This window comes from Electrophorus electricus, chromosome 17 (assembly GCF_041902795.1).
Source record: "Electrophorus electricus isolate QZ-2024a chromosome 17, ASM4190279v1, whole genome shotgun sequence".
In the NCBI taxonomy this organism is placed as follows: Eukaryota; Metazoa; Chordata; class Actinopteri; order Gymnotiformes; family Gymnotidae; genus Electrophorus; species Electrophorus electricus.
Genome location: NC_137513.1, coordinates 22,322,349 through 22,350,249, shown reverse-complemented (window position 1 = coordinate 22,350,249; position 27,901 = coordinate 22,322,349). Strand labels below are relative to the sequence as shown.

Here is a 27,901-nt window from a genome sequence, read left to right as displayed (position 1 = left end):
TTTTGGCTCGAGAAACCCAGCCAGCATCTGATCATTTTCGAATACTACGAAAATAAAACCCCACAAGTGTTTCTGTTTCTGTGTTGGAAAATAAGCATCGCATAGTCAGCTATTAACCCACGTGCTTGGTTTAGTCGCATATTCAGGACTCGCCCCCCAGATGTGCTCGTGAAGTAAAGACGCGTTACAGCTGAGGGTTTTCCCCACATAATAACGATCTGTGAGTCAGTAAAGACATCAGGTGCACCTTACAGGACTATTCGAAGGCCTTTTCTCAGGTTAACACCTTACCACACTGTTTATGTTCAGCTATTATAAATGTTATGCTCTCTCTCTTCGGTTCCTGCCATTTAAAAATGCCAGTTAACTTCTTATTTGACTTTCAGTGTCCAATGGTGCTATGGACCCCCTGCCAGCTTCTCCTTCTCCCATGGACTCTGTTGCTTGCGTTTTCACAAGCCCAAGGCCAAGGTATGTGTCTGGCTCTTTCCTCTTACCATATGTCTCTATGAGGGGACAAGCTTCTGAATCGCTGGCCACTGTCAGCTGGGTCTGAGTGTTTTGTGGTTTGTGTGTGACTTTGCTCCACAACCATGCAAACTATTGCCGTTTTTGCACGTGTGCTTTTTTCAAAGAACCTGACGTTTTGAAACCCACAGGTCTCCTGCATTGGATGTTGGATGTTAAATGTTGGATATGCTTTTTATATGCCAGTTTGTGTCCACCAGTTTGTGGTAAATGATGGTAAGTGGCCATGGTGATTTGTATTTCGTATTCTGTTTATTGTGTATTGTTTATTAAGGCCACATTGAATTCCGTCTATAATGTGCCTGTGTAAATAAATGACCATCACTGACTCAAATGCTTCAGTGACTTTGGGTGTCTAAATGATGTGAGACCACAGCTGTAAGGAATTCCTGTGTATTCATAAGTGTACTGGGGTACATTAGGAGAACACATTCTTGAGCACCTGCACATATCTGACATGGGTCACCACTCATGCACCTCTGAAGCGGAGTAGGAAACTATGGGTTTGGGGGTCCAGTTTTAACTGGCGTCTCCCAGGGAGACAAGGCCATGTTGCCCTCTCCTGTCAGCCTCACTGTTCACTCCCTCCTCCCCCTGCGGCATATTTATAGCAGGGCCGGGAATCACACACCACACACACACACACACACCAAGCCACACTCACTCAGTCAGCCCAAGCAGAAAACAATCTGAGAAGTTCTACCCTTCCTTTCATTGCCAAGTCTTTGGGAATAAGGAATGCAGAAGGTTAATGCCCTGCTGGTTGGAGCCGAGCGGATGGAGAGTGATGGTGCAGAGCATTGACATTCAGCACGCATGCAAGGCTGGCTGATTAATGTGGCCCAACTCTGGCATGTGCCAAACAGAGATCTACTGGACAGAGATGAGAAAGGGCCAAGATGGCAGACGACATTACCCACTAAAACCACAACCCGTGTGCAGACGAGCTGTGCTCATCACAAAACTGCAAAGTAATTTAATCATTTTCAGTTCCATTATTTAGACAGTGTTTGATTTATTTTATTTTATTTTTTTTACTTACCCAAATAAACAATACAATACATTAAGATACATTATGCCTATCTCTTTTACCATTCTAACTTGGTTCTGGAGAAATGAACGGGGACTAATACACCCACTTTAACATGAGCAGCGGCTACTGTAGTCCTTTGCCGTGTGGTTGCAGAAGGCGGAGATTTATTACTGATCCCAGGCCAGTGTGGCAGGACACAAGGCCATAAGTGTCCACTGTGCTATTTCCAAACTTCACTTTTCATGAGGGTGGTAAATTACACTGGAAATAGGCAATGAGGAAACAAATGGTTTTTGATGGGGGCAAAAAAAAAGAAGAGACCACACCGTAATACTGGAGGATCTGCCAAACCAGTCTTGCCTGTTCGTTCCCGTGACCTTTCGGGATATCAGCAATCCACTGGCAGGCACAACAGTGCCCCCCCCCACCCCCGTTCAGCTGCGGCTGGATTCCAGCGTTCACTGTGACTGCGTTGCCACACATCAGTCTTCGTTTCCGACCCCGCTGCCTCCTTGGTGGTGAGGACTCGGGTTGCAGCTGTAGCAGGCACTCCTGAGTGTGCAGGGACGGTCTAAGTGCTTTTGTCTCAGGGTAGGAAAACAAAGCATTTCATTCTTCACAGTGCACTGCATGCATTAGTTTACTACTCACAGGAACCTGAGTCGTACCCTTGAACATCTTGCAGGTAATGTTTACAAAATGATTGATGTGTTGTAGATCGAGGAGGGATATCTGGCAGTGTGGTTCACCCCTATTAAGTATGCTTTGATGTGTAAATTGAAATGGGCTTCTCAAGGAACTATGGGTAACACCATAATTACCCCCATAACAGCTCTGTAGTCACAAATATAAAAAATATTAAAACTGTAGCAATTTTAATGCAACATCTTTTTGGTTGCATATCTTTTTTTTTTTTTCATTTACATACAAATCAGTGTTGTGGAGCTCTCGCATACCTTTATGTGGGGCATGAATGTATTAGTATGTGGCTGCTTTAGTGATTCATATCCACCCGCTACGACCTGCACTGTCACCCGAGCCCTTGCAGAGTCCGTAATGCTGCATAACTTGTGATTTATCTCAGCTCTGTGTGATCAGTACACCCTGCTACACTGCAAACAGCTGTCCTTCCAGATGCACTTACTCCCCAGGTCCCTGAGAAACACACACACACACACACACACACACACACTCATACTCAGTCTTACGCTTTTGCACTGTGTTGTCCCCTTCTCTCGCTCTCTCTGCCTCTCTCTCTCTCTCCCTCCCTCTCTCTCTCTCTCTCTCTCTCCCTCTCGCTCCCTCCCTCTCTCTCTCTCCCTCCTTCTTGCTCTCTGAGGTGTATGGACAGCTGTTTCTATCTCATTAACATTTCCTTAATATGCCAGATGCTATATATATATATATATATATATATATATATATATATATATATATATATATATATATATATATATATATAAACTGAATAACCTGTATCCACTCTTACCTGGATGATTGCGATAGGTCATTTAATGCTTTAAGCAAATTTTCAGCGCAAACCTGTATGTATTGTATCCACAATATTGTGCTTATTGTGATTGAAATATTAACCACCACGAAGCATAAGTGGATAGTCCAACAAAATCATCACTATTTTATGTAATGTAACGTGAAAACTGGGTCTGCATGCGGCCTGGGTGCCTGCCGCATTAATAAAGGACACCAGGGGGCAGTGTTGTGGCTGGGACTTTGTGTGGGTCTCATCAATCTGTTCATCTGCCTTTGGGTGTCCCTCTGACGTCTTCACCTGGGGGTTGGCACACCGTTAAGGTAAGATGGCTGTTCTCATGGTTCTGACAGGAAACATACTTTTAGCCAGGTTGCCGAGGTACAGACAGGAAAATGTGGTCTAATTGGGGATGGATCTTTATTTTGTTGTTGTTATTGTTAGGTTTTGTTTGTTTGTTTTTTGGTAGTGTTGTTTTGTTTTAGGTTGGCAATTTTCCAAACACACTTTACAGTTAATGATCATTTTTGACTAGAATGGTTTTTCATGCTCCGGCATTTTAATGCCATATTGGTGATTACAAAGAAATCTTATTACATTTAAAGAGCTTTCATGTCTGGTCCAGAATGAGTTCACTAATACCCTGTTTTTTATAAGAAAAGAACAATACACCATGGCAAAAAGATTCATCATATAAATTAGTTTTTTGGGAAGAGTTGTACAATATGTCAGACTGCACAGGTACCGCAGAGTAAATCCCAAGGCAGGCATTCTATAACTCATCTTCCGCGTGGTTTTCTGGATTCATCATGGAAATTGCTCGCTGTTGTCCATTAGATAGCTGCCCTTCCGCGCTCTCTCTGAAATAAATGGAAGGCTTGATTGATATTAGGGGCAGAAACTGCTGAGCAATGGCAATCGAAAACAAACCAGTGAAATACAGCCGGCCTGCATCTAACGCGTGCCACAGGTCAATTTGTAAAGTGTAGTGCTTTTGAGTTATTAATGCTGGAGAAAGACATTTTTCAATGTGTTTTTCGGGCACTGATGGCTTTATAGAGTCGATGCATTTCAGCTAAAAAAAAAAAAAATATCCCCCTCCCTCGCAATAGAAAGGTGGAACGGGTAAACAAAGACCGTTTGTCATCATAAAATGGACCTTTTTATTCCATTTCTCTGCAAGTCAGGGGTCATATTTACTAAATCACTGCTGACGGGAGTTATTTTCTGATTTCCGATAAGTGGCCATCTGTGGGAGTAGAGTGGAGTGGCTTGCGCGCAGAGACCTGACCCGGCCAGCTTTGTGGTGTAGTGGGACAGCCTGGAGCTTTGCGCTGGTTTTACAGGACCCCGCAGGGACCCACCTTGTGCTGGCTAATTTAGTGCGTCGTCCCTGTGCAATGACATCCCATGTAGCTCGCCAAACATAAAAAAAAAAAGTTGTTTAAAAGTTTCAAACAATGTCAACATTCCTGTTGTAGTTTTGCAGTTTTTACACTGTTAACGTGTAAATTATATTAGGTCTTCTCTGATCAAGTGTTATGCGTTGCTCTAACTCATTTATAGTTCCCTGTCTATGGCATTATATATTCTATGTTCGTCAGTGTACAACTACACCGTGCTTTGTCGTGTTGCTGACTTTATAGGGATCATTTACAGGGGCCATGCACATAATCACAGAGACTTCACTACAGAGTAAAGGCAGCTAGTGATCGTTCATACGTGATTTTGGAGGGTGTTTACCAGGCTACACTGTGCCAGCTGTGCCAGGCGCTTTAGTAGTACATCTTTGTCTTTATAATTACAGATAGATATTGAGGGCAGGACAGACAGCTCGACTTGGCCAAGAAGACATGAGTGTTTTTAAGAGCTTACGGGAGAGTGCAGGTGGTCAGCGACGTGACTCTGATAGGCTGTGTGTCTCGCCCACTATCGGACGCTTGGCAACAGAATGTCATCCAGCTTTCTGCTCATGAGGAAAGTGTCTCCTTAAATCCCATCATTTTACCCCCTTTTAATTTCCTGAGGTCACAGTCTCAATGTGAGACCAATGAGAACATAGACAACCGATGGCAGCTGCCAAGAATGTGCTAACTGCTGCCAACTGCCAAGAATGTGGTAATGTCTACCCCTAACACAAGACCTAAAAGAATGAAAAAAATTAAACCTCGGTGGCAGTGTACAAGGTCACCGAGCTTTAATATCAATACAGTAGCAAAATGTTGAAAGTATGCCGCATAGAACTGAGGCATGACATTTTTATAAACTCGGGTTTTTGTCAAGCGAGGCTCACATTGTCAATAAAATTCAGATCTCTGAGGCCCTCTAGTGGCGGATTGTTAAAACAGTTTTATTTCTGAAACTGAAAAAGCGAAATATGATCAATTTTAATAAATCTATAAAACTAATAAAAACAATAATATAAAAATAACAATAATTATAGATGGATTGATAACCAAAACAAAACTGTGTGTGTGTCAGGTGGTTGAAACAAAACAGGTGGACAGGCACCAGAAAAAAACCACACAAATGTACAAAAAAGACCATCATAATCCAAGATCACACTTGGATTAACTGGGAAGATGATTTTCCAGGGGTGATGATCTTGGTGTGTGGACAATGACAAGGTTTTTTGACTGAGGCTGTTGTTTGTAGTCTTTGGTAAGAGAAATTCCTTTTCAGGGGGGTTCACCCCGGGTCACTGACCTTGTCAGTCATTAGCGTCCTAGTTTTTGGGCCTGTGGCACACAGAGCTGCGTGTCTCGGGTGACTGTCCTACTGCAGGTGACCTCTGAGGCGTTTCTTTGGATCAGTGCAGTTAAGAATCTTATTTGCAGTTCATCAGTTTGCCGCTGTCAGATGATCCAGAAGGACCAGTGTGCCATTTCCTCCGCCGTACATGTCTGAACCTCCGGGTTTCTCAGATGAGGGCGTACGTTTGGAATATTGTGCAGCTTCATTTTTAATTTTCTTTCCACCTATTCAGGTGTAGGTTAATAAATAAATGTAAAAAAATTATATATATATATATATATTTTTTCCTCTTTGTAACGCTTTATTTCCAGAAGATCTTCAGACTTCCACTGTAAGTTTGTATATTTTGCATTATTATCAGGGGTTTTAAAAAGTCTAAGGTAGTACTACTTATGAAGATATCTCTTTATTGTAGCACAACACTCTTTACTGTTTTGCTTGGAACATCCTGCCATATTAACCTTTGTCATTAATCTCACTGAATCAGGATTGATGGAGTAGTCTGATAAACAGGATTTGGACTCGTTTGTTGGGATTTGACTCTGAATTCTTTCAGAGATTGAGGGATTTCAGGGATTGAGTCTGATAACTGAGATCTGGACTCTCCCTTTACCTGGCATTTGAGTGTGATCACCAGATCTGCACAGATCGGGACTCTGGCTCAAACCAAGATAAAGATAATCTGTCCACCGTGAGCAGGTGCAGGACACAGGAAGAAGCACTAAAGGGCAGACAGCAGCTGGCTGCAGGAAAAAAAATCAGCTCCACCTGCTTAGAAAGGAGGCCGAAGTGCTAGACTACACCGGATCACTCTGGTCTAAGAAATGATACACTTGCCAGGTGCATAGTTTTTTTTATCAGTATTACATTTGATATAGCAGAACGTAAAACATCCTTCCCTCTCATGTCCTGTTCCTACAAGTGACTGCAAAAGTAGTCTCTGTATCACTCCCTGTTTATAGGTGTTGGTACAGGGCTAGTCTCTCTGTATCACTCTGTTTATGGGTGTTGGTACAGGGCTAGTGTCTCTGTATCACTCTGTTTATGGGTGTTGGTACAGGGCTAGTGTCTCTGTATCACTCTGTTTATGGGTGTTGGTACAGGGCTAGTGTCTCTGTATCACTCTGTTTATGGGTGTTGGTACAGGGCTAGTCTCTCTGTATCACTCCCTGTTTATGGGTGTTGGTACAGGGCTAGTCTCTCTGCACCACAACCAGTTTATGGGCATTGGTCATTGTCCCTGATAGTAAAATCCCATAAGGACTACACAGAAGGAAACATAACCCACTCACACTTGAGCCTGTGGGCATATTTACAAGAGACTACTTAGCCCTGATATTTTTTGTCTGCCTTCATTAAGTTTCGGAGACATCATTGAGCCATGCAAGCGTGCAGACCCGCTCATGCTCATCAGTAGCGAGCCTCATGAAACATTATGGCAGCTCATGAACGCAGTAGCACTCGGGCAGTGCTGCACTGCATTGTGGGGGATGTGTACCCAGGGGAACTGTGCATTGGAGTGCAAGCCCCATTAACTCTTGCACAGGCCGCCCTGCATGAGGATGGCAAATTCTTTTTCCCCTCCTCCTTCATTGGGAACGCTAGTGATCGTTATTTCCATATAAATGAAAAGAAAGGCTATAATGCTCAACAAATGTGAATAGCTGTTGGTTGAGAGCCGGGTCTTGATGACCTTGAGAGAGTAAGTGACTTAATAGTTAATATGTACCTCTTTTTTTTTAATGGAGGCTATTTCATATAAGCTATTGTCAGAGAAAGAACATTATTTTGGCAATTGTCCCTTAGAGACCACAGGCTATGTGGAACCCCCCTGGACATACAATTTCCTAGTTTTATTGTGTTATGATGGTCCAATCATGGTGAAATATACTGAGAGATTACCATTTGAAATTTTGAAATGGTATTAGTTTTAAATAGAATTTTGCCCTTGCGGGGTAAAAAAAAAAAAAAAGCTCTCTTGACCTAAAACGCGCCAGTTAAATGTAATGGAGCTGCTTTGATTGGCACGCATGTCTTCTCGACCAAATAAACGGGCAGAGGCGTGATGGAACATGCTGCCGCTGATATGACCCGCCCTCGGGAAATGTTACAATTACACAAGGAAAGCGCAGCGGTGACCTTTCACCTTTAGGGTGAGACTCTGTCTGGGGCTCTTTCAGTCCCCAGAGGCCCTGATCGGATCACCATGGAGACCCCTATGGGCTAAGACACTTGTGTCATTCGCCATCGTCTAGTTGGCATTCCATGGTGTCGCAGCGCTGTGCCTCGGAAGACTACGAATACGTTTGGAAGCTTGTAAATTTGGTCTTTATTTTTTGGCAGGTTTAACCTTTTGAATTCAAGAATTCACAATTCTTCACTGCTCACTGGTTATCCTGTAACACCCGTGCAAAACACACGCACAGTATGCCGAGTTGCTATACAGTGCGAGAACTCATTGCGAGTACAAAAACAGGACCGACGACAAAAGTGAGAAGTCTGATCTTAGATCAGCCGAACCCGCTCTTGTATTCCTCAAGAATAGTCATCCTGCTCGCTCTTGGCAGGAAGCCGAGGCGTGTTCGGGGTGACGCTGGCGAGGATCTTTGTCTCCCACGCGTTACGCACTGATCACCTGTTGAGATTAATGGCAGCAGGAGCTGCTGGCGTCGGGCCGTACATCACGCCTGTCTGCCCGCTGCCCCCGGCCGGGCCCAACCCTGAGCCTCACTCCCAGGCATGTGCTCAGACTCCTGGTCCGGGCTAACAGAGGTTGAGCCTTATCGAACCCATCGATAAACAGCTTTAAATGCAGGCTGAGTGTTGAAGGTGGGGTCACTAAATCCCCCACAGCTCTTTGAATGACTTCAGTGGACTTCGGTTAAATCCTCCAAGACTGACCCCTTTATGGTTCTAAAGCTGAAAATGCTTTAATCTTTGGAAAAGTGGAGTTCCAGAGCAACTGCATCTGCGTCCTCTGGAAACGGCGTCAAACTGACGCCTGGAGTGACCAGTATCCCCGGAGTGACCAGCATCCCTGGAGTAAATCTAATATTAAAATGGCACTGCCAAATATTCATGGGCGTGTGAGCACAACAGAAACATGCAAATGAAATCTCTTCTCCTGCAGAGGTGTGCTATCCATCAGCACCCTGTCAGACCTGTTTGATACTTGGGCTAAACCATACATGATTCCCTTATTTCTGACTATGAAAAATCACAGATATTCCCCAAAACAGCATGTACTGTAGTAAAAGCTGACGCTTGCACAAAACAGAAGCAGAGAGATTAATGCATATACATTTGGAAGGAAATGCATGTCAATTTTGGGAACAGTTTCAGCGTATTGTCGCTCTTCTGGGTCTTTCTCCATAAGATGGGTCTGCAACCGAGAGTCAAGCCTACTTGTGGAGGTGCTAGTAATATTACACTCATTAGATTACAAAAATGAAAGAAAGAAAAAAAGGTTTCTTTCCACCACACCTCTCGCCGAGCTTCATAAAGTATGCGGCGCGCACCTGTGATGTCAGAGTGCAGTAACCTAGGAGAAATGTCCTCTCAGAAGAGCCTGTTCTTTTGTTGTTTGTTTCTTTCCTTTGGTGGTAACAGCCCCGCAGCTTGCATTTTTATCTTCTCTGTCTGCGCGCGCCACTGCCTCATCAATCTCTCCACTCGTTGGCGCTGTGACGGGCCCGGGGGCGGGGAGAAGGGTGCAGCTGATGGGCGTGGGATGGCACAAGCGATCGGCAGCCCCAAGGCTGAGAGACAGAACCCTTGACAGCTCATCTTAGTACGGACCTGAGGCCGGTGGGGGGTGGGTGAGGGTGTTGCAGCAGGCGATGTGCACGCTCTATTGTTTATACACAGCAGAATGCGGTGTGCAGATTCATTGTCAAAAAACTCGGTTGGGGTGTGAAATCTATGTTTGACTCCGACAGGCGGGGGGGCGTGTGATGGCCATCAATCTGTACCAGTGCATCGACCAAATAACCAATGATCCGTTGTCATCGATGTGCCGCATAAACATCAATGCCTGCATGTTTATTTTCCCACCTGTTCTGACGTTTATCCATGATTTATCTGTGATTTATCCATGATTTATCCATGATCTAGCCATGTATGTTCCTACTCTGTAGGTGGCAGCATACAATGTAAGTTGGCTGCAGCCTGCCAAACAAAGCCCTGCTTGTGTTCACATTACAGCGTCTAACGATGCAGCAGCAAATCTGACAGTTGTCACAACAGGCAAGAAAATTAAGTTTTACACTCTCCCGCAGGTGACAAATCATGTGTGGTAACGTTTCGGTTTAGGGAACTAAACGGACAGACAGAAAAGAGCTTTGCAAAGAATGTATATGTGATACTCCCACACTCATGTCATTGACCACCTTTTCTCCTCAAACACTGACCCACGCTTCCAGAAGAGCGATGAGCATTCCATCTGCCGTGTTCCTGTTTAATTTGCAAGGATATGAGGCCCTGCAGTGTAGTGGGAAAGGAAGGCTTTCTGTGAACTGCTGCACACACCGGTGCCAAAACGTTACATCCTCTCCACAACGCTTCAGTGAAAGCCGCACAGCGATGCGCGGGGTGACGTTAAATGCAAGCTAATGGACATGAGCCGAGCGGAGCTTACACCACACGGCTAGACGTCGCTCCCGAGCGACTAACGATGACCTGCTGTGTCATTGACGCTGACTGGCTGAGGAAGAATTAGATTCTTCAAACGCATATTTGGAACGACACGCGCACCGGGGTCAGTATTGGGGCAGTGTTGAGGGGAGCAGCTGAGGAATATATGAGACAAAAATCTGCTCCGGTTACCGATAACGGCAACGACGTTTTCCTTTTGCCAGGTAAAAGGTGATTTTATCCACACACTACATGCTTCACGCATACCATTAACCCAGCGACACCAAAAGGCCTGAGCTGTACTGGTGCAGTATGGCTCTTGGGGCAAATTCCACTGCTTCGGAGACTTTTCCAACACGCCACAGTAGCTCCCGCAGATTTAAAGGACAGGCAGAAGCTATTTGGACTTCGAAACACGAGCTAAAACATCCTGTTTTAGCTTGCTGTAGTAATTGGCTCGACATGTTTGCGCAAACAGTGAACACACTGAAGCAGTGAACGCAAAACTAAGAAACGGTACAAGTGATGTGCACCCATGCAGTGAAAATGACGTCACTACCGCTGAAGAAACGGTCGGGCTACTCAGACCAGTGAAGGCTGGCATTGCCGTTCTGTGTTAGGAAGAGCAGTCCACTCTCTGTCATTGGCTCACTTCAAGATAGATTATTTTGTCAATTCAGAGTTGCGGAGGATCACAGAAATGAAGCAAACTATGGCAATGAAACCCGAACTGCGGTGTGTGGATGTGCAGGTGGTCCTACAGAAAGCGGCCGCCTCAGACCCCGGATTTGACCCCAAAAAGCCGCCTCTTCTGGGTGAAGGCAAATGAGAAGAAATTGTCCAGTGTCTCATTCAAAAGGCTGAACAGCTGATGGTAAGATATCTTTTTTTTGCCTATTTATAGTGCCTATTTAAAAGTGTGAAAAACATACATTGCTAATTCCACGTTTGCTAAAATGGCTGCAAGTGTTTGTGTATGCGCTTGTCTACAGTGTGAGACGGTGGTATATGGTGAGAAAACACCTCACTCCTCCTGTGACCAGACTCGTAGTACTGATCCTAATGTGTCCCAGACTGAGAGCACTGAAGAACTTGTGTATATTGTTTTGTTTTTGTTGTGTGCACCTGATTAAAAAAGTTATTTTGCCCTGCATAATTAAGCCTCTCTGTGTTACTTCAGAATATGATCCTGCTTTCAAGAAGCCAAAGACATGTTTTTGTGACACCTGCACTGTGAACCATAGCCATACGATGAAAACCTCCAGAGAGCTAGCCCATGCAGAAATTGTCAAGTACAGACAGTCTGCATCTTTGAACCTAGCTGGTAAGGTGTTGGAGCAGTAGAAAATCCATCAGTATTCTCTCTCCTGGCAGGCCTTGCCGAGACACACCGGCAGTGGTGTACCTTCCGAGTGTGTTTTTAGCACCACGAGTGACATTGATCATTCCATGCGCAGTGTCCTGTCTGAAGAAAACTTTCCTAAAGAAAAACTTCTCAAAGATCACTGGAAGACACGTTTAACTACTGTAGAGATTCGCAGTCTTATTACTCTGTTTACCATGCTTCAGTTCACGGTCAGTGTTACTTAATTGTACACAGTATTTATTTACTGAGATGTTGTTTATTGCTTATGACTACTGTATTTGAGATTTACTAATAAAATGTTTCAATTATATTTTTTTTGCATTTGTGGGTTCATTAAAATGAACCCCAGTATCGAACCGAATCACCTTGATCCAAATTTCGAGGTATCAAAAGTCATCGGATTGTTGGCTCAGAGAATCGATGTAGGGTTGCATCATGATTTATACCCTTGTCATGGTGGATCTGAGTGAAATGGAGCTCAGTTGCGTACAGTGTGTTTTAGAAACTGAAAACTTTCTATAGTTTTGCAGTTCTGTGCTGCAGTAGGATGCATAGTTACGCGTTTAATTTGTGATGCTGTCAAACTGAAAAGTTTAAATGCTAATAAAATGGATTGGAACAACTAACAAAAAGCCTGCTTATAGCTCAGTACGCTAACAGCAGAGTTGTTCTGCCTGTGTGTGTAAATTACTCAGACATGTCAGAGTATCAATGTTTGCACTTTTTGTGTGTGTGGATGGATTGGTCTACCTGGTGTATTATTGAATATGTTTTGTAGCTCGGGTATAGCCGATAAATTCCACCTGTCACAATGGCTACTGCACCTGTTCATGTCACTCTTGGAACGCTGTGCTCAGTGCTTCTGAGGGACGGCCATCCACTACAAACACCCAGATGGAGAGACACAGAAGGTCACATAATCATGGCTTGCACGATCACCCCCCCAGATACTCTGCGCTCAGAGCAGCCGAGCTTATCCATACGCGCGGCCATTACGTAAATGGCCCCGCACGGAGCAGGCGCTGTGTTGCATTGCCACGAACGCAGCGGACTGTGCTGCACATATGGAACAAGCCTCTGCTGAAACCCATTACTGTGAGAGCCGCTCTGGATGTATACGGCACAGTATATGCCGTGCAGGTCCTGCCCCAGCCGTGTGAGGTGGGAGCGATCCGGCACACAGCCTGGGCAAGCCAATCCGGACCAGGAAAATGCCGCTGCCAACCTTGTCATGAGCTGTGGCCTGGCGAATGTCACAAAAATGGAAGTATAGCGTTGTGCAGCTGCGGGGCTCTCTGTAGGGATACTGAATCGGTGTCTGCGCCTTCATGGCTGTCTTGTTTCGTCTATGGCTGCCCTGTCAATGGCTAAACAGTCCGGAGCACTGAATTAGCCTGATCCTTAACGAACACACCCTCCCCCCGCGCAAACAGCCCAGCGCCCCCGCCTCCATGAATATTTCAGCGAAACAGCAGTGAAATCAATGGTCAGTCGTTACAGGCCTCCAGCTTGCACGGGCCAGCCGGGTGGGCGGGTCAGCGCCTCTGGCTATAAAAGCAGAGTCATTTTTCACAGTTATCATAATCAATAGTAACGATCCTCTCGGCTTCTGTTTCTCGTGGTCACCTCGAAGACGTGACGTGAAAATTTCAGGGTCTTGTCAGAGTGATTAAATGATTCTTCACACTCTGTCCTTTAATTAAAAGGATTTAAACTATAGAGCTGCGGAGAGGTCGTGAGAGAGACGGGGACCGCTAACACTCTCAACCTTTTTTTTGCATTTGATGCACAACTTGTACAGCGAATATATAAAGACATTACGAAGAAAGCGTTTTCTTTTTTTTATCCTGTAATGTTAAGTGCGCTATTACGATCGTGACCAACAGGGGGAGCTTTTACGCTTGAAATAGTTGTAAACCTTTCGACAGTCTTCGACCCTGCTATCTCTGTGTCCCAGCCTCTCAGCCCCCCGTCTCTGACTCCACCCTCCGCGCCGCCTTCTCTCTCTCTCTCTCTCTCTCTCTCTCTCCCTTTGTCTGTTTCTCCATCTCTTCCTCATCAGCAGCCAATTTCCTCCCCATTCTCCCCTCAATTACTTTACATTTTTCAATCTTTCACAGAACATATGAAGTGGATAAGATTAGAAAGCAGCCTTCTGTCACACTAATGGCAACAACGAGGCAATCTGACTGTGATATTAAAAAACAAAAAACAAACAAACAAAAAAAACCCAAAACCTTTTTTGGGGGTTTCGTTTTAATGCAGGGAGTTCGTTAGTCACTGTATCGTTATTCTTGTCATCAGCATCTGCACATGCGTGCGCCATTGCCATTTCTTTCTGTCCGCATGGCTATATTGCTCTCCTCCATACTCTCATTCTCTCCATTCTTTCTCTCTTCCTTCCTCATGGTCCTTGCTCCCATTCTCATTCCCCAGCAGTGTCCAGAGGTGAGGAGTCGGCTCCTATAATTACCCACGTGTCTGTGAAATGAATCATTGGGTGGCTGATTGAGCTGCATGATGGGAGACATCCATCCTGAGTGGTGCAGGGAGTCAAACGCCTCTATGGCTGCCTCTGTCTAGTCACGCATTCTCACACACACACACACACACACACTCTCGAGCTCTCTGTCTCTCTCACTCACTCCCTCTTTCCTTGCCTCTCCCTACCCTCTCTCTCTCTCTCTCCTTCATCTTCATCACTGTTGATGAGGCAGCACTGCCGCCCCCGCATGCCTGCTCTGCTCATACCAGGGTGTGGTTGCCACCTATGTCATACCCTGGCCACCATTAACCCTGTTCCGAGTCACCAGGGCACCGTCACGTGGGTGGTTCGGTTCTGCTTAAAGCTAAACAATGCCAGCGGTTGTTTTGAAAGGCAGTAAGAGTGAGTGTCAAGCATGTATGCGCCTGTGACCGTTAGCTGGGAGACAGATGCCTCAATATCACATTAGCCTACTAGTGCACAGGCTGTAGGAATCCTGCCTTTGTTATCTCCAGTTCACTGAATTAGCAGGGGACTCTCAACTGTGGATAATCTGGCAACACTTTATCCCCAGACTGCTTCATGTTTTTCACTCCGTCCTCACCGAGTGCTCTGAAATCCCAAGAAAAGGACTACAAACAAGTATTTATACTATAGCACCCTGATGCTGTGACCTCATTTACCCCCAGAGATCGGTTTTAATCCACGTCCTCACAGTCCCTGAAGTGAGCTGCTCGTATTGTGAAGTGAATTCTGCGAAAGAACTTTTGTGATTTGTCTGGGTCGTCATGCTTTACTGCCCCTAATAAAAGTTTATCTGCAGTACAATTCCAGCTCCGCGCCAGTCTTCGTCTGCGGTTTAGGTGGCTGTCTGCAGTGTCCGCCAGGGATGCCCGTTTTCTGCGTCTGCGTCCGGCGTGATAGACGGTCGTGCACCGGGCCCCTCTGCCGCACGCACTCCGGGCATCCTGCTTTGATTTGGGCGGTGTGTCCCCCCCTCCCTCCCGCCCTCGCACCCTGTCGTGCCCTCCGTGAGCCCTCCGGAGAAACGGGCGTTGGGCTGGCGGATAAAACCCCTCTCTGAGGCTGATCACCATGACTCAGTCATCGTGACGGGAAGCGGCTTTGCGACGCTGCAGGCTGAGGCACCCGCTCAACCGAATGGTGTGCAGAACCCACGCTGGTGATCTCACACACACATACCCGCGCGCGCGTTCTCATTCACGCGCCACTCGATTTTCCTGTTTACCCTCACGCGTGCCGCTTTGTTATTGCTTGTGCAATAACAGATAATATGCTAAATGGCCAAATGCTAGCTAAATGAAGTAATTTAAAACGCTAAATCTTACACGCACAGCTTGATTCCGCTTAGTGTTCCTCTCCTACATGTTTTGTACTTAATCCATAACAGCTCCGGATTTGTCCTTCATAAATTTGCCACCCGGGACCTTACCCAAGGAACAGTTATTACGCCGTTTAATTAGCACTGAAACATTTTTAAGTTCCACTGTACTTCAGGGCTTTGGAAAACCAGCCACTTAGCAGCACACCGGCGGAATAATTCATACCAAGAGCGAGCGAGACGGCCACGTTACGCAAGTGCACTCGTGAATACCGCGAGGACGGGGATGGCGCCGCCCCGCGCGGGGAGTGCGCGAGAGTCTTGCTGTTACATCGCTGTTACATCACGCGTCATTTCTGCGGTTCCAGGAGGGAGGCGAGCTGGCTTCGTGACGGCTCTGAACATTTTGCATAAACATCTGACTTTGGAAAGATAAAATGCAATGCAGGTTGTGCACCGCACCCTCTCTGCAGATGCATGTAAACGCATGTTGATTAAGTGCGGCGTGTTCTAGTCCAAGGCGATCCGTTTCTCTTTCACAGTTATTGGCTTTGACGACAATTATAGATAATTGTACCTGAACCATTAATCATATATGTTCAATAAATACTAACCACTACTGGTGAACTCAAATATTAGACATGATTGAAATGTCAACCTCTTTCATACATGCAGCACACAAGTCTGCTCTGCATTTATCTAAATATTATTATTATTTTGTCTTGAAGATCACAGTGGAAATTTTAACTATTCAACTATTGTTAACATTTTCCAGACCAATTTAAAAATTTGACAGCAGTATATGTGAAAGCAGTAAAATGTAATATATTCAGTTTATTAGTTCAGGCAAATATAAATGTTGTCTAGAAAAAAAGGCCATACTGTGTTTACTGCTTGTATTGATAAAGTTTAGTTTACTCACTGTAATTCTCTCTCTCTCTCTCTCACACACACACACACACAGTATGAGAGAGTGAGTGTGTGTGTGTGTGTGTGTGTGTGTGTGTGTTTGAGAGAGAGAGAGTGTGTGTGTGTGTGTGAGAGAGAGTGTGTGAGTGTGAGAGAATGTGTGTGTGTGTGTGTGTGTGTGTGTGTGAAAGAGAGTGTGTGAGTGTGAGAGAGTGTGTGTGTGTGTGTGTGAGTGTGTGACATTTGGACTGGGTCACAAGTACAGATGTCATCTCCTTTACAGTATATGTTGGGATATAATCTCTGCACAGTAGTCTGCATTGCTATAAAATACAGATTCACGTTTTCATGACACTCAGTGGTCTTCTTTCTAACCGTAAACTGCACATGCACACATTGCTGTTTACAGTTCAGCTCTTTTTCCCCCATGGCTGCTGCAGGTGTGTAATTAGTTCTCTGCTTGGTAATGAATGACTCCCACGCTGTAACCTGATAACAGACAGGCCCCTGCCGTCGTTAAGCCAGTCCCGGCTGCTGATGTGTTGCTGACGGTGCGAGCGTCTCTGTCGGGCGTACGGGGGTGCGTGTGAAAGTAATGGCGTGGCCTGACTTCTGTGCACGCGGTGGTGATGTAACAGGTAGCGTCTCTCCGCGGCCCTTTGAAGAAGACCTGTGTGGGCATTCTTGTGTTATACTCTGTGACTGTCAAGGATTTCACGTATGACCCCCCCCCCGCCACACACACACGCACACGCGCGCGCACACACACACACACACACACACACACACACACAACATCTGTATATACCACTCATATGAGACTAACCTCTTTGCGGTATCATTTGTTGGTGCCCATCTATTTCATATTTTGGACCTTAGTGTTTGCTGATGTCCTAGAAAGAGATTTTTTTATTGATTGCAAAGTTTGATCTAAAGGACAAAACCTTAATTGTTCTTTAAACAACCATAATTGCAATGCTTTAAGATCATATCCAACAGTTCATATTTAAGCCCAACCTCCTCAGATGTGATGCTACCTCTGTCTGAAATGTTCTTTTTCTTTTTTTTTTTCCTTCACAAATGCATCTTTTATGATACCATTATTAGAAATATTGGCTGCTGTCCATTTATTATTCATCCCAGTTATTTATTCAATCCCTCCTTTTATGAGTTCCACATAGCATTGCCTCCGTGCAAAATGAACACAATATCCCAGACTAGCCCTGGTGTCACCTGTTAGCCTGGTCTCTTCACCCAGCCTCTTTAAAAAAAACTGCATTATTACATAAAAGTGAATTGACTCTGGGGGGAAAAACAGTATGAGAATTTCCCCTCCCATAATAATGTGCCACAGGTTGTTTTCCTTTGGGGCCAGCGTTCGTTATTGCGACTGCGGAGGAGAGGATTATGTGTGAGAGGTGCATGAGTGGCCTTGTGCAGCCGGCTGTCTGACTCTAGGCTATAATTACGGCCCTGGCACTGACACTCCCGCGTGATGGGCAGCCGAGGCTCCGCCCACCTCCGGCTCTAAACTCCCTAATCAGCCTATCGTATTGCCAGGGCCGCACTTCACTGCGTCCGCAGCCTACTAAGATCTGGTGTCTGTGGATCTGTGTGAATATAGTTCAGCTCTTAGTATTTATGGGGTTTGAACATATAAAAGTCGAACCTTTTTATGAATCAGGCTCTCTGCCTTGCTAAAGACTCGCGTGCCAACTTATCTCTTGTTTGACTGACAGGACAGCACATGCGGCCCCAGAAACGTCTAGGGTTTAATGCAGGACAGCCATATTCATGCTCCTGCCTTTTAAATAATGGAATTTGTAATCGAGTGAAATTGATATTTGAAATGCCAAAATCCAGGCTTCATTAAAAAGGTGTCAGTGCCAATAATAAATACTGGGAAGTGGGGGGCTGTTAAATAATGACTATAATCTCATTTCTGGGACCATGTTCCCCTCAGAAAGCCATTACCTTACTGTGAGTGGCATCCACCTCTTTGTTGTGGGGTGGGGGTGGTAAATGAGCGTGGGTTCATATTTTTCTTAATCGCAATACGGGCACATTAATTTCCAAGGCCCTACTGACAGAACAGGGTGCTGGCGGGCGAGTTAATACAAAATGATCACATTTTCACACATAATCAATAGCCCTGCCTGACGCTGGCCTAGCCCAGCACATGAAAGAGAGTAATACAAGGGCTGAGCACAACCCCGCCCCCGCAGGCTAAGCTTCACGCCGATGGATATAGCGCTGTCACTCAGTGACCAGGGAGGCTATTGATTGTGTGGCTGAAGTGGTACACCAGGCAGCCAAGAGAGTCCCCCCCCCCCCCCCCCCCTCTCTTTTTCCCACTAGATGGAAATCGTGCCTCAGGGTTCAGTGGCACTGTGACCGAGGGCAGTAACCAGAGGGCCGCTGGTACCTTGTCCTGTCTGTTTGAATTTTCTTCCTCTTCTCAATGTGACTAGTCCTTGTCCATTTGTTTTTAATGTTTTCTTCTTCTTCTTCAAAAAAGATTTTTCCTAAAAATATTTCACGATTAGGATATATACTGCTGTAAGAAAAAAATAAGATAAGTTGGTGATTAGAATTAGTTCAGTCAAGACAATTGGAGTTGAACACAACACCCAGTAGAGCGCATTCACACCATTATAACACAGTTAATTCTGCCCTCTGTCTGATTGGTTGAGAAGCGTTGTTCATAATCGTTCATGATATTCGGAATAACAGCACGGGTTTTTCACACCAAAACTATCTAGCTTTATGCGCCACACCCTTAGTTGTTTTTTGCCATTGTAATGTACCACTGGACCTGGACAGTGTGAGCATAAATGCACATCAAATCCATTACCTTGAAAGCTTTGAGGTGGTCTGCTGTGGCGTGAAGTGGACAGATCAACATAAAATAACACAATACTTCAAAAAACTCGGTTTTGTCTTTTAATTCTTAATCGACCCCCCCACCACCTTTTATCTCTGCTTATTTAAAGCTAACTCTACTTAGCAGTGCTACATAAACCGGAAGCCTGCTGTGCTGTTAGGCAGATTCTGTCCCACTGCTGCTGTATAATGCTACATTTTGGTCTTCTGTTCTTTACTTTCTTTTTTTGTAAACCTGTTGTCTAAAAACAACAAAACAGCGAGTGTGATCGACGACACTTGCCTTCAGCTTGTACCTGCGACCAAATTACCTCCGGGATGGTATTCATAGCAATAGGAACTCTGTCTTGTGTTCTGTTGCTTAAGTGACATGCATGAATTAAATGTTTGTCTACTGTTTTTAAACAGCAACATTGCAAGAGCTTACACACACACACACACACACACACACACACACACACACACACACACACACACACACACACACACACACACACACACACACACACACACACACACACACACACACACACCTACACCTACACCCACACCTAAGGGCTAGGGTTGCGCTGGGCCTGGCGAACACGGGGTTAACCAGTACAGGTCACGTGAAGGCCAGCATGTCAAGTTGACGTTGGTGTCAGTCCTAACAGTTTGCCTCATGATACAGAGCGGCCTTCTGTCCTGCTGTCTCTCACTGACGCTGGGGGAGTGCTGTGGGGTGGGTGCTTACGAGGGGCTGTATAACACCAGAGATATGTGTCTGTTCCTCTCATCTCATCTGTACGAGACTCGACACTGACGATACGTTTTGCTCCCTTAAAAGAGCCGACGCATGCTGTGGAAGCCTCACACAGGCTGATAAATGTACCGTTATTTATGCGCACTGACGCTTAGATGCTTTTCTCGGGAGCCGCACTTGTGCAGTAGGAGCTGAAACAGCATTGATCTTGCCTTGCACTGATAACTCATCCCAGCACTTAAATCGTATGTGATATGCCGGCTTTAGAAATTTGATTCAGAAATTTGAAGCTGGGATTCATAGGAGTGGGTCGTAGCACGTTGTTTGGGCCCCTGCTTGGTCCGCTGCCCTGTGTGATGTCACCGACACCGCTCAGCGCAGTGGGGCTCGGCCCGGAAACAGAGAGAAAGAATACAGCTCTCTCGCAGGTACAGTAAAATCCCATGGAGGGTAAAGGAGGGCTCTCAGAAGGTAGCGCCCAGATCTTGAATCTGAGAGAGGTTTTAGTACAAACGTCTTCTCTGAGGGGACACACGTCTTCTCACTGTAGAAACACTCGCCAGTGCAGAAAATTCACCTCCTGGGTTTAACCGTGGCTGGAACCTGTCTGGTTTCCTTTGGGGCCTTCAGGGACTCTCCCAGGCTCTTGGTCTCAGCATTCCTGTCAGGGCACAGGAAGGTGTCTGAAGAGTAACTCGGTCTGCATGGCCCTCCCATAGCCCACCAGCACTGTTCTCAGCAAGGACAGTGAAGTCATTCGTGCTGATCACTGGGTGATCTCTAGTCTTGTTTAGCACCCTTGCTAGTCTGTCACCATTTTCCAGACGATTTTATAACGATAAGTTAGCCCATTCTTTCATTCACATAAAACTGCAATCACATATTCATTAACTCGGTCATTAACTTAGCCATTAACTTTATTTAATCAAGTTAACTCTGATCACTTTCGCACATTCTCTGTTTTACATGAAGAAGCTTGTGGGAGAAGATGTAGTCTGAGGTTTTTGGTAGATATCTTCCACTCACCCTAACCTGAACTATAGGAGTCACTCAGAGGACAAAGGCATAAGACAATCATGCCAAATTATTTTAGCAGAGGGTTCTAAAATCTCTCAAAATCAAAACCCTCAAAGAAAAAAGCAGTTCGGCCAGGGTTATGAATTTAAAAATTAACCGTTGTAACCGCTGTAACCGTTGATCCCAATTCCTCCTCTTGCCATCAATTCTGCAGATCCTTTTGCGCAAAACAACGGTCCTCGCTCGTGGCTGGCATCGTGCCCCCACGGGTCATTAGTGGCAGAGGTGCACTCTCACAGCGCAACAAACGCCACCGCCGGTGCCCGCTAATGAACGCCAGACCCGAGGCGAGGTTTCTCTTTAATTACCATCACTGCTTATGAAGAAACGAGGGGTGGGGGGTGCCTATTCTGTTGTAGATACAAATGGTCTACACAGGTTTGTTTGCAAATAAACAAATGAGTCTATTAGCATAGCATGCAGCGATGCAGTGTGTGGATGCTCCAGACCCTGCCAGATGTGGAGTGTGTGGCGGTGGGGTCAGGGCTTTCCCGGCTGACAAAAGGATTATTTCATGGTTTCCTTGTTTTTCATATTGATTAGCTGTTATAGGTGTCATTACTGAATATCTACCCCTTGCTCCAGTGAAAGATTCACCTTGCATTGTTTACCTCCGTGATTTGCCTCTAGTCCTTAGCTACACCAGCCTAAAAGCAACCTCGCTCACTGCTAAGTGAACCGGAGGGCCAATGAATGCATCTCACACCTAGCAGAAATTTACTGAAATAATCACCCCATCCCAACCTGCCAGCCTGCTGTCATACAGATCTTTTTACCTCCGTGTGTGTGTGTGAGAGAGAGGGAGAGTGTGTGGGTGGTTAAGTATGGGTGCATAAGTTAATAAGTTAGCAGCGGGTTACCGTCCGACTCCCTTGGCTTTGCCAGATGGCACCATTGCAGACCCCACCAGCGTAAATACATTTGCGGAGTCTGATCGTGTTAACTCGCGGGCAAAGCCCGCCAGAGACGCAGCTGGCCTGAAGGAGAACTCTGTGTCTGATCTGCGTGTGGCTCCGTTGTAGGCCTGTCTGTGTCTGCCTGTGTGGGAGGGAAGGTGATTCGTTTTCTGTCTCAGTGTCTGAAAACACACACCCCAGTTTCTACCCGATGAGGCGGAGACTCCCCCCACAACATCCACCCCCACCCAGCCAGTTTTCTGGGTCGCTGTCTGTTAGGCAGGTAACTGGCATCTTTCAGCGCGAGAACTTCTTTGGACCATAATTCCAGGAAAATTTCAGAAAGCCATTTTAGAACGCTGAGCAAACCCTTTGCTTCCTTGTCCTATGGAAGATGCAGAAGTTTTGCTTCTCCTGTGTAGACAGCTGAGCTTCCCAGTGTCAATGCTCCTCTTTGCTCATTACTGGTGCACAACAGCTCTCTCTCCTTGAACGCGCCCTTCCTAGCCCGCCCACACGAGGATGGCCTGTCAGCTGCTCCCAGATGAAGTCTGGGTTTGCTTGAGTGCAAACCGGCTCTGCGACCTCGCCGTCTGTGTGCTGGGTGAGCTGTACCACCGATACTTCTCCACGATGGCCCGCTGGACGGGACGGTCCTCTGGCATTTAAATTTTCCTGCGCTGCGCTTCAGTGGGTGACGCCAGGACCCGAGGCCACGTCCAGCGAGGCGAGCCAGCTGGTTCGACACTGCCGTGCATGTGTATCGGTCTCAACTTCAAGTTGTGTATCTGTTCCTGAAATCTTTCATGGGGAGGTAGTTATATTTAGAGCACTGGGCACCGTGGAACATTCTGATACCAGCGATCTGGGATCTGGGTGTTCGGACAGAGCTGTGCTTGACTACACTCCCTTTCTATCTCTCTCTTGCCTGTCTATTTCTGTCTCTACACACACATGCACGCACGCACACACACACACACGCACGCACGCACACTGCCTTGGAGAGGCCATCAGAATTTAGTCTTCCAATCTCTAGGCCTGACGCTTGTGTGCAGCGAGCTGCCAGTCACAGATAAAGGCCTGAAAGAGTTAAGGCACGACCAGGACAGGCAACACAACGCTCTCTCCGTGGAGAGGGTCACACTGTCGCTGCTTTGCTTTTCATGTCTAAATTTGCTCGAGCCACGCCAAAATCTAGTCAAAATTCCTTGCTTTTGCCTGCCTGGCGCTACAGGTAACGGAGATGTTTCCGAACTCTCCCACCGTTGTGGAGGACAGGAGAGTTGGGGTTCTTGATTTTCATTTGCTCATTAATTAGCTAATTACATCTCCAACTGCCTTTCCTTCAGGGGGATGGTTTATTGACCAAGGGGCCGTGTCTTCCAGCTGCTGTTTGATGGCTAATATCAATCTTTTGCCGAAATCTCATTAAATCAGGAAGATTTGAGTAGCCATAACTCATTGTACAAGCAAACCTCCGGATCTGTCCCCAAAGGGCTCCCGAGAAAAGCATTCGAAAACTTGCTACAAATGCCACGATATTGTGTAATTCTTTAAGCTCCCACGGTAGTTTAGCAAATGTGCACGTGCACAGAGTCCGAGATGGAGCAAGAAAAAGAGTCGGTCCACAATCCTCCTACCCCTGGTCATTTTTGAAAGAAAAAAGAGAGAAACTTCAAACAAGTCGTGTAGCTCTGCCAACTGCTAGAAATCTCTGTAAATCATTCTATCAAATGAACTGAGCTCATAGACTTGCCATCTCAATTATGTCCCGAATGCGTGTCTCTCTTAGACCCCAAGCCTGCAAGTTTATGCAGGCTACATGCAAACACTCAGCACCAGGAAACATCATAGTCGAGAATCCACTTAACACACTCCCTTCCTCTGGTTCCCTTCCTTTGGTTCTTTGAGTTAAGTAACTTAAGGATTTTCGCTTTGCTCCATACATTTGGAAAGAGAACAAACAAAACCCTGAAAACTGTTTGCACTCATGCTCGCGGTTCAACACACACCGTTTAACTAGTTTTTTGTTGTTGTTTATGAGGTAAACAAATAAATATTTTAGTGACATTACACTGCTGAAGCAGTCTCACTAATTGCGCCATTGTGCTAAATGATGCGCAGAGATGGAATCTTATAATTCTCCCATGTCTTATAAACGTAGTCCAACTTTTTGGACACCTTGGTTGTATAACAGCCTCTGCTTCCAGCAGGATTTGTGACTGTCACCTTTGCAGTTTTGGGTTGAGTGAAGATGGCCGTTCATTACTTACCCTCCTGATTGCAGGCTCTTGTCTGAGTCACTCATCTTAAGGTAGTGTTTAGGTCGTAGTGAAGTCCTGCTCAAGGTCATTGAGAAGACGTGTGTCCCCTTCGCTTTTAAGGACTTATAACGACACGGCACGCATAATTACACAGCATGCTAATTGACACGTTTCTTTTTTAACTTTTTTTTTTTTAAGTAATAAAATTAACTGCCATTACTCACAGAGCCCCTCCTGTAACTGGAAACGTTTTAAAACTCCACTCACCTCCTGAATACATCTGCTTAAAATGGCTTTTTAGGCACCAAAGTGCATTTGATTGGACGAGATTAACTGGGGATTTGTGGGTATTGTGTACTGGTTGTGCTGTAACATACACAGTGGTCTGTCCTGTTGGCACGTGGGAAGGTGAGCAAAGCCATACTCGACTCCCCCATCCAGCAGATGACTGGAGCAGAATTATAAAGAGACACCAGAGGATGACAGCGACACCTGATCCACTAGATCCATACTGAGGAAGAAATATCTGGGACGGAGTGTTCCGGTCACAGTCCTGGTCTTTAGAGCGGTGACGTCAGTGGTGATGTCCCTCAAACCACCGCGATGATCCAGCCAGGTATACCAGACATCCTGATGGGACATAAAGACTGGAGAGGTGTGGAGTGAAACCTAATTTTTGGGAAACTGTCAGTCAAGGAAACCCTCACTTCTTTTGTCTAGTCTGTTCAGAGTTTCACAGTCATTAAAACCAGAAACAGCACGAGGAGCACAGAGCAACCGATAAAGTGTTTCTCCACCTTGGTTATCTGCTTATACCCATTACGGTACCCAACAACAGCAAGAGTTTTGTTTGTTTTAATTCATTTGTCAGTGGAATATTTGTTCATTCCCTGTGCTGGTGTGCAATGTTTTTTGAACTTCCCGTCGAAAGGTTTGGAGGCATGTCTGGGCCTGGCCGTCCATAAAGGGGCACGGCCCTCTATTATTGAGTCTGTTTACTTTTTGCTACAGGATAGTCTGCCTCACATCCTGTAGATCCATCTTAAACAAACTCACAAGGCTTAGCAACAAATCAATATCCTCTGCAATCAATCGAAAGAGAGGCAAACACCCCCCCCCCCCACCCTATTTTTTTCTATCCAACTTGTTCTTAGGGGACAAAGAAAATCCATTTTCTCTCTCCTCTTTTATAACCACTTAATTATATTTGGTGAAATACTACTGGCCTGTTTTTGATTCCCTCCAATGGCCCATGGGTGCAGAGCACATGTTTCCTGACCTGTTAGCATGTTGGTTATGCTGTAAGTTATAGGTTTCCAAGGTTGCGTGGTTTCTGTAATTATGCATGATGGCATGTAGTGAAGTTTGTACACTCTTCCACAAGGAGAAAATGTTTGGTAACATGTCACTGCTTCACCACTGTTACAGCGTAACTACAAAGTTAATCACAGCGTAATAATGCTTACTCGCTACTGTGCACATATTATTCCGTATATTACCACGGTATAACAGTACTGGCGTTGTATGCTGTTATTAATGTAAGGACAAATTCATAGAGTTAATTTCGTGCAGGAGTAACACATTTGTCTTTATCTATTCAGTACAGGAAACACACCTGTATCGAAAGAAGAGAGAGAAAGACGGGAAAGAGAAGCATCTGGTGAGGTCTCACTGTATTAGTGTGCAGATATATGGCAGCCCTTCCTCTTCTCCTCCTCTTCCTCTTTTGTTTGACATGTGGTTTGGCTCAGCCGGTGCTGGATGAGCTCTCCCACTGACAGCTGGATCCAGGACGGTCAATTCTCCTGGGTCTACCTGTCAGTCTGGCTTTCATAACGCTGCCTAAAAGAGCCCTGGCAGGCGTTGGCTGTCTCCTCTGCTCCCCCATTACACAGTCTCTCTCTCTCTCTCTCTCTTTTACTCTGTCACTCTTTCATAATACACAGGGTTAATTATTTGGGTGGTTGATATTATAGCTTCTGTGTTTGCTCATTGCTTGCGGTGTCTCTCCTCGGCCGGCTGTGCCACAGATGTGTTGTGCTGCGGGGTTTGTTGGCTTTGCTTGGTCCTGGTGCCTTGGTTTTGTGCATCGCTGTCCATGGTCCTACCCCCGCTCCTCATTTCTCTTTCTTGTTCTTGTGCTACACATGCCTCTGTCAAATTCAACATTTCTTTCTTTTTTTTTTTTTTTTTACATCTGCAAGCTTTCTCGAGATTCGCATCCATGACCAAAATTATACCCAAAAGCAGTAGTAGGTGTGGTGTTCCTTTTTGGTTGGCAAGAATCCCCCAGACCTGTTTTCCTTGGGAATTCAATGTTCTTAACCGACTAAAGGCACAGTGAGAGGCTCAGTGTGTCAGGCGTCACCATAGTTTTGGAGCTTTCTGGGTTTTTTTGGAGTTTTTTTTTGCACTATGGCATCACCTCCGGTCCCACCTGTCTTTACAACGCTACACAATGTTCGTTTTGGACATTCCTTTCAGGCTGCTGTGACACCTGGTGACATTCGTCCTGTTCCTGACGAGAACGCTGCAGTCGGCTCTCTCCGAACGTCCATCTCTCACCTCACCCCATTTCCGACTGTCCTAATGCATATTGTCCCCCAAAACATCTTTTTAAGGCAAAATGTATAAAAAAAATATTTTAAAAATGTATACATTTTCATCTTATCTGCAATTAGAGTGTCTAGCACAGCTATGGTGCGGTAGTGTAGTTAGATTGACTTCAAAAGAATTACGTGCATACTACAAGACATTTAGACACATTACAAATATCTAATGTAATTTATTAAAGCAAGCCCGGTGTAACAGTTTTCTGTATGCTAAATCTTTCCTTATTTGGTCATTTGTATTAGTAGGCTCGTACGCTGCCTGTGTGTTTTTCTTTTTCTCACCAGACCCCAAGTCACAGTAATTTGCCAGGCCTGCCTCTTCTGAACCTGTTTTGATTAATTGTTGTAGTAGAGGGGTGATATGTGAACAAACAATATACCACCTTGTCATTTATCATGACTGTTCATTTCAGGGACAGAGGTTCACATAACAGCATAGGTAATGTCAGTGTAAACACAATTAATCAGTCAGAGTGTTCGAACTGTAAACAAGAGTAATTCTCTCCCTCTCTCTCTCTCTCTCCCTCTCTCTCTCTCTGCCTCTCTCTCTCTCTCTCTCTCTCTCTCTCTCTCTCTCTCTCTCTGTCTTCCTCACTGTCATCATGAGATATCCCCTCACACCCACTCTTCTTTCTCTTACACCCTCGCCCTCCTGCCCTGCTGAAAGTGACACACTCTGACAACGATTCCCACTGCTTTCTATATACACACGCAACTCAGTGTGGTGTTCTGTTGAAAATGCCGCAGAGTTGCAGTTATAAGACCTTTTTTGCATATTCTATATTTTTGATTTATGTGTTCTGTTGTCATGCGTTTTTTTGTGGATACATTGTACTTTAATATGGACCCTATTTATGTATATGTGTGTGTGTGTGTGTGTATATATATA

The 27,901-nt window shown here is 45.4% G+C and overlaps 1 long non-coding RNA gene across 1 annotated transcript in view; it reads left to right on the top strand.

Moving 5' to 3' along the window:
* Positions 1–27,099, top strand: part of LOC113586752 (uncharacterized) — a 32,551-nt gene extending 5,452 nt beyond the window's left edge. The window contains exons 2-4 of the long non-coding RNA XR_014117786.1: positions 387–471; positions 26,002–26,060; positions 26,885–27,099. This is a non-coding gene — a long non-coding RNA (uncharacterized LOC113586752). The remainder of the gene's footprint in view (positions 1–386; positions 472–26,001; positions 26,061–26,884) is intronic.
* Positions 27,100–27,901: the final 802 nt, after the last annotated feature.